Genomic DNA, 21835 nt, shown 5'->3' with positions numbered 1-21835 from the left:
GACTGCTTGCACAGCATACTAATTCCCTGTATCTAACAACAAGAATAAAATTAATTAAAAAAATACTTCAGGGGGCGTGGCCAAGATGGCGAGCGAGTAGGACGTGTGTTGCTTCGCCTCCCTTCCCGCTGCTGCCTGTTCTGGCCCCAAAACAGCACATATTCCTCCGGAAAGCACCTAGGGAGTAACGGAGGCGCTTCCCAGCCGTTCCGACGCCTTGCAGTTGTGAAATCGGGGCTGGGAGCCGATTTCTGAGACCGATTTGAACTTGGAGACAGAGCGAGCGCAGATGACAAAATGGTGTCTGGGCGCGGAAGGTGGTCGGAGCTGAGCCCTTAGATTTGAGCCAGCAGCACCTGGCATCAGCACTGCCGGAGGGCACAGAGGGCAGCGCTAAAAGTGCGTTGGGCAGCAGCAGAGGGGAGTGGTTGCCCAGTGGAGCAAGGTCGGGCCCCGAGAGAGGCTCCTTATGAGACTGGCCGGGTGAGAGGAACAGTGCGCATGCTGTCCGGGCCGCGGTGAGATGCTGTGGCTTGCGGGCCCTGCGGGCGAAGCGGAGAGGTGGTGTGTGGCAAGAGGGAACCGGCCGGCTTTCCGGATTTGTGACTGTACCCGGCCTGGGGCTTCCTGTGCAGGCTGAAGACCTGGACCGCATGACCCTGCCAGACCGAAGGAGGTAGTGGTAAGAGGGAATTACCACTCGGCAAGGGCCTACAAGAGTAAAAGAGGTCCATTAACGCGCACAGGCCTAGCATCCCAGCGACGGCGGCAGCGGGCGACGCCTGGGCACGCAGGTGGGACGCAGGTGGGACCCGGCGCTTGGGGGTCAGGGACTCGCTCGCCGGCGGCAATCGGCGATAAGTTAGAAGCTTGCTGCCCCGTTAGCCTGTTATAGCGCCTGTACACAGCAGCGCTGCTTCAAGGAGCCCCCAGGACTGCCGAGCGAAGGAAGCAAGGGCCGGGACGTCGACTATCTCCACAAGCTGGAGCCTTGGGAGGAGCAGAGACACACATGGGCTGCTAGGCACACCACATCATACACCAGAATGAGCATAGCCCTTCACATCGCCTTAGCCAGGGACTGCGTGGCTGGGCTCGGTGGGCCCTTTAACAGCAGCAGAGGCCTCCTGTCCTGCAACTGAGAGTGGTGAGCGGCACCTGGCCCTAAGTGGGGACCCAGCACTCAGACATAAAGGGCCCTGTCCGTGCCCTGTAGTTGGTGGCCCGACGGAGGTTTGTACTGCCGCCTGAGGATCGACTGCAGCGATAGGAGGCCGGGACTATATTTGAGAGCCTGTCACAATCTCCCTGGGACTCGCTCCACCGGGCCGCGACATAGCCGACATCTGGTTGGCGGCGGGCCTCGCCCCGACAGATCTCAAGAGGCGACGGAAATAGCGCATGCTAAAAGAGATGCTCACCAAAACCCCCCAGACCAACGCGGGACAAGATGACGAAGACACCCCTATAACCAAATCCTTTCAAGAAACGCGTTTTAATACACTTCCCAAAGACTTTCACACTCTCAAAAGCGAAGTGGCGGGAGAAGTACGCAAACTGCGGCGGGAGGTAGATACCCTCTGCGACAGAGTGGCGGCCATCGAGGATCAGGAGCGGGCTAAAGAGGAGGAAGTAACGCAGCTACAGCAGAAGGTGATCCGCCTGAAAGATCAACAGCTCGACCTGCAGGCTCACGCCGAGGACCTCAAGAACCACTCTCAGGGGAATAACGTTCGCGTTCGGGGGGAGCTTTTGGACACAGAAGGAATTGACATCACCGCTTTTCTGCAGGGACTGTTCCGCCACATTCTGGCAGCCCCCCCGGAGACGGAGATCCGTATTGATAGAGCCCACAGGGTGGTCCTGAGACGGTGAACCAATGCCCCGCCACAGGACATACTAGCCTTCCTTCCGGGCTATCCACTGAAAGAGCGCATTATCAGAGAAGCTAGATTGAAACATCCTGTTCAATATCAGGGTCTGGCCGTCACCTTGTACCAGAACCTAGCGGCTAGCACCCTGCAGAAAAGAAGGGAATTCAAAGAAGTCACAGCACATTTGTGGGAGAAAGGGGTGACATACTCCTGGGGGCATCCTTTTTGTATCATATTTAAGTGGCATGGACGACTGCACCAGATACGGTCTCTCTCCGAACTTTTGGGTCTACCGCACCAAGGCCCAACGACGGAGAGCTCACCCAACCGTCACCAGTCCCTAGCACGCTGGCAGACGGTGGAGAGAAGAGGCTCTGGGGAGGCTGCCTGAGGGCCGGACCCGGAGATTTTAGCACAGGAGCGGAGAGCGGCAATCAAGGCAGTTGCCACTGACATGTCCCCCAAAGAAGACTTAGGAGAAGGTTCAGGGGACTTTGCTCATTTCTGAGATGTTGGGGGCGGTGGGAGGGAGGGGCGGAGGCTCTTGCTGCTTCGCCCACACCACACGGTGCCCCGAACTGACTTACTTCACCACAAACACACTACTTGATACAGTGTGCAAGGGACTACATGGGGGAGAACTGTTTTGGTAGTTGGGGTTGGGGAGGGGGGGACTGGTGTACTCACGCAGGGTCTTTAAGTTCCACCGGTTGTGGTTTCAGGAACCATTATCACACAGGAAGGGGCCGGGGATTTCTCCACCAGCTAGTAACGCGAGCCTGGGAGCACGCGTTCACCTATCCCAACCATGAGAGATTCTGAACTAACCATCCTTACACTTAACGTTAAAGGCCTCAATAGCCCCAAGAAGAGGCGCTCCATACTATCCTACCTAGAGAATGCAGGAGCAGATATATGTCTACTGCAGGAAACGCACTTGCTAACACGAGACTGGCATAGACTGAAGTCCAGGACATTCCCCTATCAGTATCTTTCCTCCACAAATGATAAGAAGGCGGAGGTTGCGATCCTGGTGGCGAGGAAGTTTAGAGGGTTGGTGGGGGATAGGATAGCGGAAATCAATGGGAGGCTACTGACATACCGCTTTTGGATTAGAGGCCTAGCTCTAACGGGTGGCACTGTATACGCTCCGAACGCGGGCCACGAGACATTCCTTAGAACCGCCCTTTCAAAGGTTCTAGAGCCACAAGATCGCTTCATTCTGGTGGGAGGTGACCTGAACTTAGTCATGGACACAATAGCAGATAGATCTGGCAGCCGATATTCCCAGGTGGGGGAGGTCTCGGGAGAGGGTAAGAGATGGCTGGAGGAAAGGGGCCTGATTGACCTGTGGAGGACGTCTCATCCTCGGGCCACCCAGTTTACCTATTACTCGCATGTGCATCACACCTATGCTAGATTAGACCATTTTATGGGCTCCGCGGAGGTCCAGGCGACGATCACGGATATATATATTACTGCGGCGGCCCTGTCGGACCATGATGCGGTGGTGGTAAACTTGGGGGTCCCACGAATAGATCGGCCTGCTGGGAGCTGGAGGTTGAGAGAGGCTATGCTTCACAAACCGGCGGTACAGGAGCATATCCTAAAGTGCATTAATGACTACCTGGAGATCAACGATACCCCAGACACCTACGTAGCTACACTGTGGGGGGTGCTCAAGTCAGTTGTGAGGGGTGAGTTGATCGATTTGTCAGCGGCAGAAAATAGGGAGCACAAAGCTAAACGGAAGAAACTTACAGCGCAAGTGCTGGAGCTGGAAAGGGACCATAGCCGAACAGGAGCACCTAGACTTTGGCGGCAATTGAAGAATGTGTGAGCACTGCTAGCGAGGCTTGACTTAGACAGAGCAGAATATGCAGCTCTTCGCCTCAAACATTCTTATTACATAGGAGGGGATAAGACAGGCTGAATACTGGCTAGCAGATTGAGGGCAAAGACGCAGCAGAGTAAGGTTAAGGAGATCACAAGCCCAGAGGGAAGCAAATTCACAGATGACATGACCATAGCACAAGCCTTCCGGGATTATTATGCCACTCTATATGAAGGGGAATCGCCGTCTACCTGCATATAGGTGCATATCTCCAAACCGTGTACATGACCGCGCTGAGTCCGCACAATGGCGAAACGCTCGATGATCCCATTCGCATCGAGGAAGTGGTGGGAGCTATCTCCCGCCTTAACTCATGAATGCCCCAGGACTGGATGGATTTTCGGCTGGGTTTTACAAAAGGTTCTGTTCCGTCATAGCCCCAATACTTACCAGACTTTTTAATTCCTTCACGGGTCCAGGCACGATCCCCCAGGAGATGCTAATGGCCTCGATAGTGGTGCTGCCTAAACCGGGCAAGGACGCCTCCAAGTGCAGCTCCTATCGGCCCATTTTGCTGCTTAACGTCGATTTACAATTGTTTATGGGTATACTAGCAGCACGCCTGGGTCCCCTTATGCCAGGTATAATTAACCTGGACCAATCTGGCTTTATACAATCCCGGCAGAGTAGTGACAACACAAAACTTATATTTCATCTTATAGATATGGCTCACCACACCAAAATTGACTCTCTCCTCTTATCAGTGGATGCAGTGAAAGCGTTCGATCAGGTGGATTAGCGCTTCTTGGATAGAACCTTGGTACATTTTGGCTTTGGCGACAGATGGCGAGCATGGATATCGAGCTGCTACACAAACCCCAAGGCTACGATTAGGGTGAACGGAGTAACCTCCACACCCTCTGCGATACAACAGGGGACTCCACAGGGATGCCCGCTGTCGCCCCTCTTCTTCGCCTTATATATTGAGGCACTGGCTCAGAGGATCAGGGATAATCCAGAGATAGTGGGCATCCCATTTGGGAGAGAAAGCCATACCGTCAGTTTATATGCTGATGATATCATTGCCTCCCTAGATTCGCCGGCTCGCTCGGTCCCCACCTTCTTGAAGGAATTGGAGGACTATGCCAGATTTCGGGCCTGCGAGTTAATATTGGGAAGTCTTCGATTCTCTGGGTCCGGAAGATGAGTCCGGAACGCTCATCTGCTGATGGGACTTATGCAGGTATGCCGATCTATCCTTCCATCCCCTATTTGGGCATAGAGCTAGCAGCGTCTGTGTCTCACAAGATACAGCTCAATTATTCTAAATTCCTACAACGCACCGCCATAGACCTGAATGAATGGAAACGGCACTCGCTTTCCCTGCTGGGCAAGATAGCAGCAGTCAAGATGTCTCTCCTACCCATTGCACTGTACCTATATCAAACTATTCCAGTTTGGCTGCCCCCGGGTACTCTGCAGGCCCTACAAAGAGCCATCAATCAATTTATATGGTGAGGGAAGAGACCGCGACTGCACAAGAACCTGGAATACATGAGACCAGATGAGGGGGGACTAGGCATTCCTAACGTTTTAGAATATTTCTGCGCTGCACAATTGCGGTACCTCTGAGGTATATCTGAGAAAAGCTCACTTTTCCAAGATATGTCAATTGCCCAACTGGATCTCTGGAAGGTCCCTTTTCTTCACCAGACTCGACCTCCAAGTCTTCGGGTTTTCCCTGTCACAAAGACTATACTGAGAGCGTGGGATGGGGTAGCAATAAAACGGGGCCTGACAACATTTCCTTCTCCCATGACACCTCTTTTTCACAATAAGGAGTATTCCCCAGGCATGGACACAAGGGCTTTTTCGGTCTGGAGGGCATCTGAATGCCGGTCAGCAGGCTATTTCTTTGACCTTGACGGCATCATCCCCTTCCAGTACCTCAAGAGGGACTATAGGCTTTCGCTACTTCCAGCTCCATCCCGTTGTAGGAAGGGACCGTCCGCCACAGGGGCAGAGGTCCCGTGCATCGAATTAGGATGCACCCGCCACAGTGGCGGGTGCATCCCGCATTTTTAAAACATTGCGGCGGGCGGTGCTGAAAGCACCGTCTGCCGCAATGCTAAGAATGCATGTTGTGCGTTTTAAAGCACAACATGACCGGCACCGCGCGGAGCCTGCCATGTTGTACTTTGACCATTAGAAGTTAATGGGGTGACCCTGTAACCCTCAGAACCTGGGCGGGTAATGTTGAACTTTGAAACGCAGGGGGGTACCATAGGTACCCCCCATGTGCACCCCCCCTTCATCCTGGGGGCCCGCAACGGGCCCCCAAAGCAAAGACCGTATGCCTCTCCACGGCGGCAAAGGCATAGGACCGCCGGCATCGTAATATGGTTGGCGGTGTCTCACAGACACCGCCACCAGATGTAAGCACTTGTTTACGCAGGTCGCCAAGGCGACCCGGGAAAAGCAGCGGACGGTCTTGTCGTCCGCCGCGGACTCCCCTGCCATCCTAATGTGGCGGGTGGTCATTTCTGTGAGGATGGCGGACGAATTGTCCCCGCCGGGCCGGCGGTGGCTACAGCCACCCCGGCGGGGGCAATGCAACTGCCATCCTAATCGGCTCCTAAGTTTGAGAACTGGTTATACACTAAGAATACTGACAAAGCGATGCGGCAGGTCAGAGGAGATGGGAGAGGGAGCTGGGAGAGAACTCACGGGTAATGAGTGGGCGGACATCTATTATCGCGCGAACCACACAACGCGTAACGTAGCTAGCAAGGAGGCAGCAGTTAAGGTGGCCATGTATTGGCATCTGACCAAAGCCCGCATGCACAGGGGGAATCCAACGGGTAGTCCGTTGTGCTGGCGTGGCTGTGGGGAGGATGGCACTCTAGTACATATACTATGGGACTGCAGTGAGTTAAGGAACTACTGGAAGGAGGTTTTGGACAATATAGATCGCCAATTTGACACCGAGATACCGCGTTTCCCGGCGTACATGATTTTGGGGCTGCCCAACCCCATCACATATCCACTTAGGTCCAGACGAGGCAGATTAATGGGGATAGCTTTAGGAGCAGCTACTCAGAACATACTTTCACAGTGGGGCTCACCTACGAGCCCGACGCGGCTGGGGTGGCTACATAAACTATGGTATTTTATAGGAATGGAACGCATACAGGCCTCCTTGACTAACACTATGGCCAGCTTCACAGATGCCTGGCAGCCACTGCTCTCTCTCCTGTTGATGAAGATGAACGAGATCACATGCCCTGAATACCTTCGCCTTCTCCGGCTAACAAGTTTGACTTCCACACCAAAACGTACGGTGCTTATCCCTTGACTTTCCCTCTCAATGAAACGCACTGTGATACACTAGGAGGTCACACCAGTTCGGGGGAGGGAGCGGGACTTGGGGGACGGGGGGGGGGGTTCTTCTTATCTTCCTTAAAAAGGTTTTCTATCATCAATCCTCAGCGTCCGGCTGTCTTCACGGCGACTACAAAGGCAGCGAAAAAGGGGTCTGGTGGCGGCTATGTTGTCCAACGATCATTGCTAACAGGGGGGGAACTATTTTAGAATTGACGTGCGAGTCCCTTATGTATGTCTTCACTGGGAATGGTTGTACCCCTTGTTTTTTCTTGATGCAAATGCCAATAAAACAAAGTTAAACCTAAAAAAATACTTCAATATTTTCTACAGAAGAATATTACACATGTTGCATTTTGAAGTGCGACCGTGCACTAATTGCAACGTCCATCATATCAGAACAATGATAAAGTGCATCAAAAGTTACTGTAACTGTGAAACTTCTATTGTTATATTTCAAGTTATCACCCTAGCAGCATAATCACTAAGATATACAGGATATAAACAGTGTGTAAACTATTAGGTTCCAGAGCCATTAAAATAATGAAGCTCAAACTTTTTATAGCAGACATTTTTCAACTGCACTTAAATATTTTACCAATTGACACAATAACAGATTGAAAGTGATCAGGACTATCCCTGCTGCACTGGAGGCCACTGACCGCCATAGTATTCCCACGTGGAAACGCCTGCAAAGCAGCTGCTGCCTTGATGACTGGGGACTGGTGCAGAGAACTGCAGCACGCCCAGCCCGGAGCAGCCAGGATTGGCGAGCCCAACAGTGCTGATGACATGGTAGGCCGGGTAGGCTGCTGGGAAAAGTTTGCAGGGCTGCGCTACCAAGGCACAGAGGGTTACGTTCTGGCCCTTATTGACTGCACTATAGACCCAATGGGACCAAGTCCCGGATGCCGGCTGCCTCGCTGCCTGAACCGTCCTGACAACACCTGCTGGCACCATCCAGTAGTGTGCACCTTGTAACTTTGCAGACCCTCTGAGGACACAACAGCTGCTGTACCGTTCCCTAGCCACTTAAACTGTATTTGCACTGGTGTAGTCCCTGACTAGGCTGCTTATCATCCTCCTGGAACTGGGAACTAAGGGACATACACGCTGGCTTAAACCTGTGCATGTGCAACCCACTTGGAGATATTTTGAGGGCTCACCCATACACACCGTCCCTAGAACCTGCCCGCAGATACCACCGTCTGAGAGGAAGACTGTGATATGGCAGTGCCCGCTAATACAATTGTATGGAGCAACCCAAAACAACACAAGCTGCCTTTTGAGAAATCAAAAGCTACTGGTGGAGCAGAGAAAGCACCAGACATGTAAGGCAGTGCGACGGGAGACACTGCGGTCAAACAACCAACTGGACTAGATGTCATTATGGCCAAGCTCAAGCTGGAGAAGAAATTAAAAGCAGTGGCCATAAAAAAACGGAGATTTAAGAGGCCAGGAGATGTCGCAATAACATCTGCTTTTTGGGAGTCACGGAAACATAGGATGTAAGGGGATTGGATCTATTTGTCGAGCGGCTACTCTCTGAAACGCTGGTAAGACAGAACGTCACTCATATATTCATTGTGGAGGGCAGCTGTCCGGTGCAAGGAGCCCAGTCTCCACCAATAGCTGCTTCACTTCTCAATTACAGAGACCGAGATGGAGCGCTTTGAAGAGCGAGAGAGCTGGGTCCACTCGAGCACTAGGGAGACACCATCTCGCTGGTCCCTGACTTCACCATGGTGGTCCAGGAGGCCCGCTGCAGATTCAACAAAGCCAAAGCTGCATTGCACCAACTGGGACTCAGATATGGAATGCTATACCCTGCCTGATTTTGGGTATATGTTAATGGAAAGACCCGTTACTTTGATGCCCCAGCAGATGTGATGGCATTAGGCAAACAATAAGCCAGCAACCCTGGGTCCCTGGGGCTCTCAATGCCCTAATGATCAACACCAGAAGTACAGATCTCCACCAGCATAGAACCTTTCCTGCCCGGCTGAGAGTATACATCGAGCTGCCTACTAGCTGCAAGGTGTTCGGTTTACTGGCGCTGCCTTCGACCTCTGCTGTTGCTCCTGTTGTGGGATACACCGGAGATGCTCCGGCTAAACCAATAGCTTGGACTCGAATACGACCCCAATATTATACTAAACATCTCCGCACACTGAGCCACCCAAGGAGGCGTTGCCCCTCCCCAAAGGTTTTACACCACAGCATAGTCGGGGGAAAATGCTTTGCAGTTACTTGGCATTATTGGGGTTCACTTGGCAAGATTTCACCAGGTGTGGGACAGGGGAGGAGGGTTGCTGCAATTGGGATGTTTATGTTTGTTTGAATATCTTAGTTTGTTATCATAATTATGTACCATACTATATGCACCACATCCTTTTTTTGTTAATGACTGATGCCTTATCATATTAACACCCGCCCATTTCAGACACCACCTTTATGTCTTGTAACATCTGTGGTCTCAATAACCTACGTAAAGGCAAACAAGTTCTGCAATATCTGCAGCAGCACAGAGTGGATATTGTCTTTCTACAGTAGATTCATTTATCATCCGTCACCCTCCCATCTTTGCAAACACATGGGGACTGCATCGATTCTTTCCAGTTACAGTACCACTTCGCAAGTAGTATCCACACTGATTCACAAGGGCCTGCCTTTTCAACCCTATGCAAATCATACAGATGAAGGGGGCAGATATATCTTAGTGACAGGTTACCTAGAAAGGCATTGAGTATTATTAGTCAATGTCTACACCCAAAAACACTGACAGCCCAGAATTTTTCAAACAATCTAGAAACTAATAGACCTCATAGACGCAGTGTTAGACCTGGTACCAATGGCGTGGGCATCCCTTCCATTTTTTGCTGTTGCCGCTTATGTTTTTGCTGGTTTTAGATGCTTTTGGGCACTGTGCCACTGCTGTTCAGTGCCACAGTGCAAGTGCTCCCTATGGTAAATTGATGTATGGATTAGTGACTCCATGATTGGCTTATTTGGTTTACTTGTCAGACCCTAGTACAGTGCACTGCGTGTGCCCAGGGCTTGTAAATCAAATGCTGCTGGTGGGCTTGCAGCGCTGATTGTGCCACCCACTGGAGCAGCTTGTAAAGTGTGTCTCAGGTCTGCCATTGCAGAGCCTGTGTGCAGTCTGGTATTGCCATGTTGACTGGGCAAGTGCACCCACTTGCCGGTCCCTGAACCTTCGCTTTTATACATATTAGTCACCCCTAAGGTAGGCCCAAGGGCAGGGTGTATTGTAGGTAAAAGGTAGGACATGCCCTGATGTGTGTGGCATGTCCTGACAGTGAATTACAGCCATTTTCGTTTTTCACTATTGCAAGGCTACATGTTTGCCAAAGGCCAAAATGGGCATTTTGATTAAAAGTAAAGTAAAGTAAAGTCCACATTTGTAAAGCGCACAATCACCCGTAAGGGTCTCTAGGCGCTGGGGGGCCGTCGGGAAGATTAAGCGAGCTATTGCCCAGAGTCACATGGTGCTGGGCTAACCTGCCGCCGGAGCCGGGGATCGAACCGTGGTCCCCAGATTCCAGCGTCAGTCGCCCTGGCCGCGGCGCCACACCTCTCCCACTATTAAAACATCTTATAATCCTAACTGACTCAGGGAACTAAGTAGAAATTCACGTTTAGTATGCCTGAACTCAGAAGGATAAAATACATATTTTAGTGAAGTTGGTTTTAACATTCTGTGTTTGAAAATACTACTTTTAGAAAGTCGGTATTTTCTTGCCCAACTATCCAAGCCTGCCTCTGCTAGGTTGTGTACTCCTTGTCGCGAGTTTGAGTGACAGGGGCTGGGGGATTTCAGGAGACAGGTTGAGTCAGCACAGAGCTGAATGGACCCATCTGCATGTAGAGTGGTGGGAGGGGAGCACCTGGGACCTGAATAGGGCTGTGCCTGCCTTCCACAATGCTGGCTCCACCTCCTGTGGTGTCTGATATCCCTGGCCTACACTGTAAAAAGAAGAGAAGGAGTCCTGTAAACAAAGTGCACCAGGACTGACCAGACCTGGTTTGGGTTAGGTACAGACACGCTCTACCTTTACAGACAAAGGATTTTGGTGTATAAAAGAGGTGACCCAGACCCCAGAACTTTAGATCACTTCCGGGAACCAAGGCGAACCTTTGCTGAGGAGAAGAACCAGGACGCTGAAGGAGGGGACTACCCCTGTGCTGTGTGTTTGGGGGTTGGCCTGCCATGGTTGCTTCATTGCCAAAAAAAGGAGAAGACGACTGAGTGTGCTTTTTATCAACTTGAAGAAGAATCTCCAAGGGCTTGAACTAGAGCTTGCCTCCTGCCTGAAGTCTCAGGGATACAAGACTTCACCAACCAGCTACTCCGTGAATTCCCTTGCTGGGAATTGAAGTGCCTGCTGTTGTGCTGGGCCTCCTGAGAGACTGCATGTCGCTCTGAGCTGTAATCACGACGCAACGACGAGAAGCGTGTCACCGGCGCAGCCGCTGTACAGTATTGTGGATTTTGGTTGTTTGGTCTTGTGTTAAGTCTATATAAAAAGACTTATTTTTATAATACAACCTGTGTGGTGTCCATCTGTAGTGTTGTCACTGTATTACTGTACGTGTTCACAAATGCTTTACATACTGCCTCTGAGATAAGCCTACCTGCTCGTGCCAAGCTACCAAGGGGAGCAGGGGTTATTTTAGGAGTGTAGCTCCTTACCCTGCCTAGACGCAAGGGTCCCTATTTGGTCAAAGGTACCTACCTCTGCCAACTAGAGAAACGTAGATTGTATCATCAGGGGGGGGGGAGATTTTAATATGCTTCTAGACCCTGTGCTGGATACAGGGCCATGTCTGAACTGTGGTGGCAGGGTGGGCGAAAGAACGGTGATGGATTAAACCCAGTTCTTTTGAATGGGTGTGAGTGTGTGATTGGTTCAGATGCTCCGTCCATTACCACCCCCTTTTGTACCGCTTTGTTCGCCATAAGTTGGCAGGGTATGCTCAGTGGTAAGTCCCTTGCTCACTTTGCCACTGGATTCAAGCAAGCCTGGCTGAAGACGGCTGAAATGCCAGAAACCGGTCCTAGGAAGCTTGTTTCCGGTCCAGGGAAGGCATGGCTTGGCAGTTCGGGCTGGACTGTTCCCATGAGGCACAGGGTCAGACTGATTTGTGTATGGCCATGTCTGAACAGGGGTGGCAGAGTGGGCTAAAGAACGGTGAAGGATTAAACCCAGATCTTTTGACTGGGTGTGAGTGTTTGATTGGTTCAGACGCTCCGTCCATCACCACCCCCTTTTGTACCAATTTGTTTGCCATAAGTTGGCAGGGTATGCTCAGACGTGAGTCCCTTGCTCACTTTGCCACTAGATTCAAGCAAGCCTGGCTGAAGACGGCTGAAATGCCAGAAACCTGTCCTAGGAAGCTTGTTTCCGGTCCAGGGAAGGCATGGCTTGGCAGTTCGGGCTGGACTGTTCCCATGAGGCACAGGGTCAGACTGACTTGCATATGGCCATGTCTGAACTGGGGTGGCAGAGTGGGCTAAAGAACGGTGATGGATTAAACCCAGATCTTTTGACTGGGTCTGAGTGTTTGATTGGTTCAGATGCTCCGTCCATCACCACCCCCTTTTGTACCGCTTTGTTTGCCATAAGTTGGCAGGGTATGCTCAGACGTGAGTCCCTTGCTCACTTTGCAACTGGATTCAAGCAAGCCTGGCTGAAGACGGCTGAAATGCCAGAAACCGGTCCTAGGAAGCTTGTTTCTGGTCCAGGGAAGGCATGGCTTGGCAGTTCGGGCTGGACTGTTCCCATGAGGCATAGGGTCAGACTGATTTGCATATGGCCATGGCTGAACTGGGGTGGCAGAGTGGGCTAAAGAACGGTGATGGATTAAACCCAGATCTTTTGACTGGGTGGTAGTGTTTGATTGGTTTAGATGCTCCGTCCATCACCACCCCCTTTTGTACCGCTTTATTCGCCATAAGTTGGCAGGGTATGCTCAGACGTGAGTCCCTTGCTCACTTTGCCACTGGATTCAAGCAAGCCTGGCTGAAGACGGCTGAAATGCCAGAAACCGGTCCTAGGAAGCTTGTTTCCGGTCCAGGGAAGGCATGGCTTGGCAGTTCGGGCTGGACTGTTCCCATGAGGCACAGGGTCAGACTGATTTGTGTATGGCCATGTCTGAACAGGGGTGGCAGAGTGGGCTAAAGAACGGTGAAGGATTAAACCCAGATCTTTTGACTGGGTGTGAGTGTTTGATTGGTTCAGATGCTCCGTCCATCACCACCCCCTTTTGTACCAATTTGTTTGCCATAAGTTGGCAGGGTATGCTCAGACGTGAGTCCCTTGCTCACTTTGCCACTAGATTCAAGCAAGCCTGGCTGAAGACGGCTGAAATGCCAGAAACCTGTCCTAGGAAGCTTGTTTCCGGTCCAGGGAAGGCATGGCTTGGCAGTTCGGGCTGGACTGTTTCCATGAGGCACAGGGTCAGACTGATTTGCATATGGCCATGTCTGAACTGGGGTGGCAGAGTGGGCTAAAGAACGGTGATGGATTAAACCCAGATCTTTTGACTGGGTCTGAGTGTTTGATTGGTTCAGATGCTCCGTTCATCACCACCCCCTTTTGTACCGCTTTGTTTGCCATAAGTTGGCAGGGTATGCTCAGACGTGAGTCCCTTGCTCACTTTGCCACTGGATTCAAGCAAGCCTGGCTGAAGACGGCTGAAATGCCAGAAACCGGTCCTAGGAAGCTTGTTTCTGGTCCAGGGAAGGCATGGCTTGGCAGTTCGGGCTGGACTGTTCCCATGAGGCATAGGGTCAGACTGATTTGCATATGGCCATGGCTGAACTGGGGTGGCAGAGTGGGCTAAAGAACGGTGATGGATTAAACCCAGATCTTTTGACTGGGCGTGAGTGTTTGATTGGTTTAGATGCTCCGTCCATCACCACCCCCTTTTGTACCGCTTTATTCGCCATAAGTTGGCAGGGTATGCTCAGACGTGAGTCCCTTGCTCACTTGCCACTGGATTCAAGCAAGCCTGGCTGAAGACGGCTGAAATGCCAGAAACCGGTCCTAGGAAGCTTGTTTCCAGTCCAGGGAAGGCATGGCTTGGCAGTTCGGGCTGGACTGTTCCCATGAGGCACAGAGTCAGGCTGATTTGCATATGGCCATGTCTGAACTGGCGTGGCAGAGTGGGCTAAAGAACGGTGATGGATTCAACCCAGATCTTTTGACTGGATGTGAGTGTTTGATTGGTTCAGATGTTCCGTCCATCACCACCCCCTTTTGTACCGCTATTTGACACTGAGGCCTTTGATTAGAATTTTGATAATAAAATCATAGCTAAAATATTGACAATCCATCTTGCATTACTGATGGAACAGATTATCTCTCCAGCCCAATCGGGCTTAGTTCCACACAGCTCAATGGCTCTGAATGTGTGTAAGGCCTTTAGAGTACTTTATTGGATATCCCCCAGTTCCAGTCGTGGCTGCCCTATTTGACACGGAGAAGGCCTATGATTAACTGGAGTGGCCATTCTTACAAGCCACGCTTGTAGCAGCCCTACATGCCAAGAACAAATGCATACTGGTAAGTAGCATTTTCCATTCGAGGCATGTGGGCTGCTGAATTCATATCTTAGCATAGACTGTATAGCAGTATCTCCTCTAGCGGTGGTCACCTGTACCAGTTGCAGCAGTTTGAAAAAGAGTTTTAAGGACAGCCTGGCCTACAGCAGCTTGCTGCTTTGCTTGCACGTCTACACAGTAGTGTTTAGTGAAAGTGTGTATGGTAGACCATGTAGCCGCCCTACATGTCCTCTATGGGAATATTTCCTAGGAAATCCATGGATGCCCCCATTTTGCGCGTTGAGTGGGCTTTTGGGGGGACTGTTAAAGTTCGCTTAGCCTTTTGATAGCATATTTGAATGCATTTACCTATCCATCTGGCTATTCCTGATTTTGAATTGGGATTACCCTTATGTTGTGGAGAAAAAGCAACAAATAGTTGTTTTGTTTTCCTGAATGATTTAATTCTGTCAACGTAATATAGCAGAGCCCTTCTTACATCTAGTGTGTGGAGGGCTCTTTCATATGGAAGGTGGATATAACTTTTGGCATAAACTTAGGGTTAATACGAAGCACTACCTTATTGTGGTGTATTTGCATGAAAGGTTCCTGAATGGTTAGTGCCTGTAGCTCACTCACTCGCCTGAGGGAGGTAATGGCAATCAAAAATGCCACCTTCCATGTTAAGAATTGTAATTCACATGAATGGAGTGGTTCGAAAGGTGGCCCCATAAGTCTGGTAAGTACTACGTTTAAGTTCCAGACTGGCGAAGGTGGATGTTTAGGAGGGATAATTCTTTTAAGTCCTTCTATAAAAGCTTTGATAGGTGGTATTCTGAACAGGGAAACGTGTTGTCTGTTTTGGAGATATGCTGCTATAGCAGCAAGGTGTAGCCTTATGGAAGAGTATGCCAGATTGCATCTTTGAACATGTAACAAGTAACAGATTATGTTTTGGATGGAGGCATCTAATGGGTTGATTTGGTTATTATTGCAATAAATTACAAATCTTTTCCATTTAGCTGCGTAGCATGCTCTAGTAGTTGGGCGCCTTGCTTCCTTGATAATGTTCATACAGTCTGGAGGCAAGTTAAGATATTCAAACTCTAAGACTTCAGGAGCCAGATTGCTAGGTTCATCTGATTGGGATCTGGGTGCCTGATTTCTCCATGGTTCTGAGTTAATAGCTGTGGCGACAGGTGCAGTCTTTGATGGGGAACTACTGAGAGTTCTAGGAGCGTTGTGTACCATGGCTGTCTTGCCCATGTGGGAGCAACCAGGATCATTGTGAGTGACTGTTGCCTTAGTTTGCATGCCACTAATGGAATCAGTGGGGTTGGTGGAAAAGCGTACGCAAATCTGCCTGACCAGTTCATCCATATCGCATTGCCTTGTGACAACGGGTGTGGGAACCTGGCGGCAAAGGACTGGCATTTTGAGTTTTCTTTTGTGGCAAACAGATCTATCTCTGGATGCCCCCACTTTTGGAAGAACGGTTGGAGAACTTGAGGGTGAACCTCCCATTTATGTATCTGTTGGCTGTGTCTGCTTAGTAGATCTGCTATTTGATTGTATTTCCCTGGTAGGTGCTCTGCGAGGAGAAAGATGTTTTTTGGAATTGCCCACCTCCATATGCTCTGTGCTAGGTGAGACAGCTGCGGAGAGTGTGTCCCTCCTTGTTTCTGGATGTAGTACATGGCTGTCATGTTGTCCGTTCGGATTAACACAGCCTTGTTGTACAAGTATTTCTGGAAGGCTTCCATTGCTAGAAATCCTGCTAGCAACTCTAAGTGGTTTATATGCAGTGTCTTTTGCTTGACTGTCCAGAACCCTTGGACTGTGTATTGAAGTAGGTGGGCTCCCCAACCTGTCAGTGATGCGTCCGTTGTTAATACTACTTGTGGAACTGGCTCTTGGAACAGTCGCCCCTTGGAAAGGTTTTGTGGGTTCCACCACTGCAGAGAGTTGTAAGTGCGACTGTCTACCAACACTAGGTCTTTTAGTTGTCCTTGAGCTTGGTTCCACTGCCGTGCTAGGCATTCCTGCAATGGACACATTTGAAGTCGGGTATGAGGGACAATGAATATGCAGGCCATCATGCCTATAAGCTGCATGAACACTCGAGCTGGCAAGGAGTGTTGTGGCCGAAATCTTTGAATGAGAGTCTGTATATTGGCTATCCTGGCTGGATTTGGATATGCCTTTGCCACCAAGGTATCTATTGTTGCTCCCAGATATTGTTGTATGTGGGAGGGCTGCAGATGTGATTTTGGGTAAATTATGGAAAATCCCAGACTGTGCAGTAGCTGGATTGTCTGAGACGTATGGTTTGCACACTGTGCGTATGATTTGGCTTTTATGAGCCAATCGTCCAGGTATGGAAACGCGTGGATGTGTTGCCTTCTGCAGTGTGCTGCTAATACTGCTAGGCATTTTGTAAAAACACTTGGTGCTGTAGTTACCCCGGAGGGGAGAACTTTGAATTGGTAATGGTGACCTTCTATTGTGAACCTGAGATATTTCCTGTGAGCTGAATGTATAGGTATGTGAAAATATGCATCTTTGAGGTCTAATGTAGCAAGGAAGTCGCCTTGCTGGAGTAACGGGGGTACTTGTTGTAGAGTGATCATGTGGAAATGTTCTGAGAGTATGTATTGGGTCAGAGGTCTGAGGTCCAGTATCGGTCTGAGGGATCCGTCTTTTTTGGGAATTAGGAAGTATAGAGAGTATACTCCTGTTCCTTAGTGTTAAAAAGGGACTGGCTCTATGGCTCCCTTTTCTAGCATGGATGTGACCTCTTGTTGTAACAGCGTGATGTGTTCTTTGGACATTGGACTGTATTTGGGTGGCATGTTGGGTGGAGTAGAAGTGAGTTCTAGGCAGTAACCATACTGGATAATTTGTCTCACCCACCTGTCTCTGGTAATGGCGTTCCAGACTGGTAGGAATTGTGTTAGTCTGCCTCCGACCGGTGTTGAGTGGTCTGTAGGGAGTGTGAACAAATCACAGTTTGGTGGCGGTGGAGGCTCTGGTGTTGTTGCCGCCACATCCTCTGACCTAGTTATTATTGCCTCTATAACCTCCTCTGTTGGATCCTTTATTAAAGGTGCTCTGGGTATTACTTTTGAATGTATAGGAAGTTTGGGATATGTTGCCTCTCCCTGAGCCTCTTAAGGAGGTGCGAAGAAAGGAACTTCTGGGTTGTTGAAACTGAAGTGCGCCCATAGACTTAGCAGTATCAGTATCTTTTTTCATCATTTCTAAGATGGTATCTACTGCAGGGCCAAACAAGAAATCTTGGTTAACTGACTGGTTGAGGATGGTTGATTGTACTTCATTCTTAAAGCCGGAAATGCGTAGCCATGCATGCCGGTGTAGTAATACGCTAGTGTTGATGGACCTGGCTGCTGTGTCAGCTGCGTCAAGTGCGCATTTAATGGAAGCGTTTGTGATAAATTTGCCTTTCTGTATCAGGTCGTTAGCTTTAGCTTTAAAAGGTTCTGGCAGGTGTTGTAGTAAACCCTCCAGTTGTTCATAATGTGCTCTATCGTAACATGCTAATAGAGCTTGGGTGTTTGCAATTCTCCAGGTATTTGCTGCCTGGGAGGCCACTCTTTTGCCTGAGGCTTCTAATATCTTTGACTCCTTGTCAGGAGGGGGAGCATCTTCTGTTGTTTGTGAATTAGCTCGCTTTCGAGCGTTTGATACAACCAGTGAGTCTAATGGCAACTGGGACTTAATATAAGAAGGGTCTGTAGGGGCTGATTTATACTTTTTCTCAATTCTGGGATTGAGGACACACGCTCTGGCTGGGTCTTTAAATATGTCTGGCGCGTATTTTAGTACCCCTTTTAACATAGGAAGTGTACGTACAGTTTTTTCTGAAGTAGGAAAAGTGTCAAATAGGAAATGCTCTTCTATTGGTTCAGTGTGCATGTCTACACCATGATATTTAGCTGCCCTATCCACTAGTTGGTTACAAACAATGGTGTTGTCAGTAGGCAACGGCTTTGTAGGATATGTAGAAGTGTCAGGGATGGGTTGTGGCTCGTATGTATGCTAAGGATCATTCTGGTCATCCCATGTGTTATCCTGTACATCCTGAACCTCGGGTTCTACAAAATTATCCTGAGGATCTTCCCCCATGTTCTCTGTCTCATCATAACCGAAGGTGAAGGAGAGTAAGGCACAAAAGGCATGTCAGGAAAGAAAGGAGGAGGAGTAAAAGGCCGTGAAGGAGATGTTCCAAAGTCTTTTTTGTTTGTAGGAACAGGGGAAGAAGTGTCAGTGTCCAATGGTCTCTTCTTCCTCTGGTAAACTGTTACGTGTCCTGTTTCAGGGTCTATATACAGTTTAGGTTGTTCTGCGCTCACTGGATCAGGATGGAAAAGTTCTTCCTTAACTGTCCGTGGTTTTGGCGCCGATTGGTTTTGGCTTAGTCACTTGTTTGTGGTGAATATTTGGCTCGAGGGTCTTCGGCTGTGGAGCTTTTTTCGGCTCGACTGCTGTTTTAGGGTCGGTGACCTTTTTCGGTTCAACAAATCTTTTTTGTTCGACGTCTTTTGTTGGCTGTACTGCCTTTTTTGGTTTGGCGACCTTCTTTGGTTCGACTACCTTTTTCGGATGGACCGGTTTCTTCGGTTTGATAACCTTTTTCGGTTCGACGTGTTTTTTGGACTCGAGGATTTTTGTAGACTCTAGGGCCTTCTTCGGGTCGACAGGCTTTTTAGTGTGATCAGTTTTTTGTAGATTGACACTCTTTTTCGGCTCGACGGCCTTTTTCGGGTCGACTGTTTTTTTGTTTCGACGCCCTTCTTTGTATCGATGAGCTTCTTCGGCTTGACAACCCTTTTAGGTTCGACGGTCTTTTTGGGAAGAGTGTTGCTCGTTCCTGGGGTATCAGAAGGCTTGGGTTTGGTCTTCGGAGTCGAGCCGTAAGGCGTTTGAAGGAGTTTGACCGGAGACTTGTCTTGAGATGGAAGCGGGGTTGGTGGCTTGGTACTCACGGTTTGCCCCGGTGTGATCTGGTCATCGGAGTCCAACTAGTCCTCTACGGTGACAATTTCTAGGTCGGAGTCCGCCGCTTCTGGGAGGTCATGTTCGTCGTCCAATATGTTCTCCGGTTCCAGTGCCTGCGGCTGCATCTCTTGTCTAGCGGCCCTTCGGTTCCGGATAGTTTTCTTCGACCGGAACTGAGCACAAGCTGGACAGTTTTCCTCGTTGTGCTCTGGAGATAGGCACTTGTTGCATACTGTATGTTTATCAGTATGTGGGAATTTGGAGTGACATTGTAGGCACCTTTTAAACGGGGTCCTTTCCATCGGCAGCAGGCCCACGTGGCGTCGAAAAGGCCCAATGGCCCGCGTCGACGACCGGATCGAGATGGAAAGTATTATCGAGTCAAGGGGTACTGAACGATAACAATACCGTCGAGGACGCTGGAAACCAAGATGGCCGCATAAGCGCCCGGCTCCGCCGACCTCCCCCAGAAGCTCATAAATCCTGATACTTATCCTGAATTTGAACCAGACTCCCGTATGGCTGAAGGGTTGCTGAGAATAAAGATGCAATCCCGAGATTTCCATCTTCTCGTCAGCCGAAGTAATGCCCTGTTTTTGTTTTCGGCCTAGCCCAGTGTGGAAGCCGGGGCCTCGCTTTCTAACCCATCCGGGTTGGAGTTGAACAACATCGGCTGCGAGACCAGGACGGCGTCCGGTCGCCCGAAGTGGAAACATATCCTGATCGGATTGGATGGTGGTGTGGTGGCCGGGTGGACTGCACGAATACGGCGGCGAGACGCGCCGGTAGCTGTGGGCGGGGGTCCGTTGCCCGGTGGCCCTGTTGGGCCCCCGGGGCTGGCGGGCTTGGATCCTCGCTGGCGGCGATGGTGCTGAGACCGCGACATTGATGAGCGCCTACTGTTAACGTCGGCCCTGTTTATGCCTGTTACACCGGAGTAGTCGACCTCTGGGGGGTAAAAAGATCTGCTTTGTCGCTTTGTGAGAGGAGATGGAGCGAGAGACAGATATGCCGTCACTGCAGACCGTAATGACCGCTATTGGGGCGCTGCACTCGCAAGTCACCGCCGCCATCCAGAAAATGATCATAACAGCCGACGCCATGTGTTTGAGACCGGATTGTAGTACTGAAAATCCAAACTCGTATAACCATTCAGACGCAAGAATTAAACTTCATCGTACCACGACAAATTTAGTATCAAAAGACCGAGAATGGCGAGTACATTATGCACAAACATTTCCATCGCATTCGAAGGTTGGTTTCACCTCGAAATCGTCACTTATACCCTGAACCCCTGGCTTCCATTTTGTATACGGCAGCCATTTTGTATGTTGCCCTTCACATAGGCTTAATCCAATATCATAAGGACAAGCACTCCTTGATTGACTTTTTCGTGACCTGGGCAGGTTTAAACCATCGCCCCAGGCCAACCCATTTGGTCAGTTCCTCTCCCAGTGGCCGGTCAAGATAGCATCTAGGCGCACCCGGCCATAAAGCCCTTTCATCACATTCTCACCCTGCCGAATCTTGTCCACACCTGACCCCGCTCCTTCTTTCCTACTTGTTTTATGATGAGAACGTGCTCATTCTATTGGGGAACACCGATATCTGATTGAAATACCGGACCTTGCCGAGTAATTTATTATGTACCAGACAAACGAAATGTGAGCTTGTCATCATAACTCTGTTACTTATTTGTGGTCGAAATATGTGAATAGTATCCTGAAAATCTAGGAATGTTTGCCTGAAGCTTATTATTTTGTATAAGAAGAGAAGCCTGACTTCGTGATTTTGAAGCAGTCTCCTGAGAACATACTTCCATGTGTTGTACTTCTAGGACACTTGTTACCTTGGTTGCAGCCAATAAACCGATCTTTGACTTCACCTAGAAGTCTCTGAGTTTCTGTGGTCTGAATCAGGAAAAGGACTCGAGGTCTTTGGGTGTGTATTCCCTGACACCGCTGGGTTACCGGTTAAGCACCGGTTCTGAAAAACCCAGTACCTCAGTTGGCGCCCAACGTTTGGGGCGATTCCAGCGGTACCGGTCCAGCCAGAGGTTCGTGAGGAGCTTCGTGTGAAAATTCCGGAGGAAGGCCGCCACTTCAACGACCCCTGCATGTCGACGTGGTCCGAAGGTCTTTGCTGCGAGGTTCCCCGCTT

At 50.0% G+C, this 21835-nt stretch overlaps 1 protein-coding gene across 6 annotated transcripts in view; it reads right to left on the bottom strand.

Annotated features, from left to right (window-relative positions):
• Positions 1–21835, bottom strand: part of LOC144798712 (protein phosphatase inhibitor 2-like) — a 728862-nt gene that overhangs the window by 584326 nt on the left and 122701 nt on the right. The gene's annotated exons all lie outside the window — the stretch shown is intronic.

This window comes from Lissotriton helveticus, chromosome 12 (genome assembly GCF_964261635.1).
Source record: "Lissotriton helveticus chromosome 12, aLisHel1.1, whole genome shotgun sequence".
NCBI lineage: Eukaryota > Metazoa > Chordata > Amphibia > Caudata > Salamandridae > Lissotriton > Lissotriton helveticus.
Note: the sequence above shows the minus strand (reverse complement) of the source record. Positions and strands in the feature narration are given on the sequence as shown.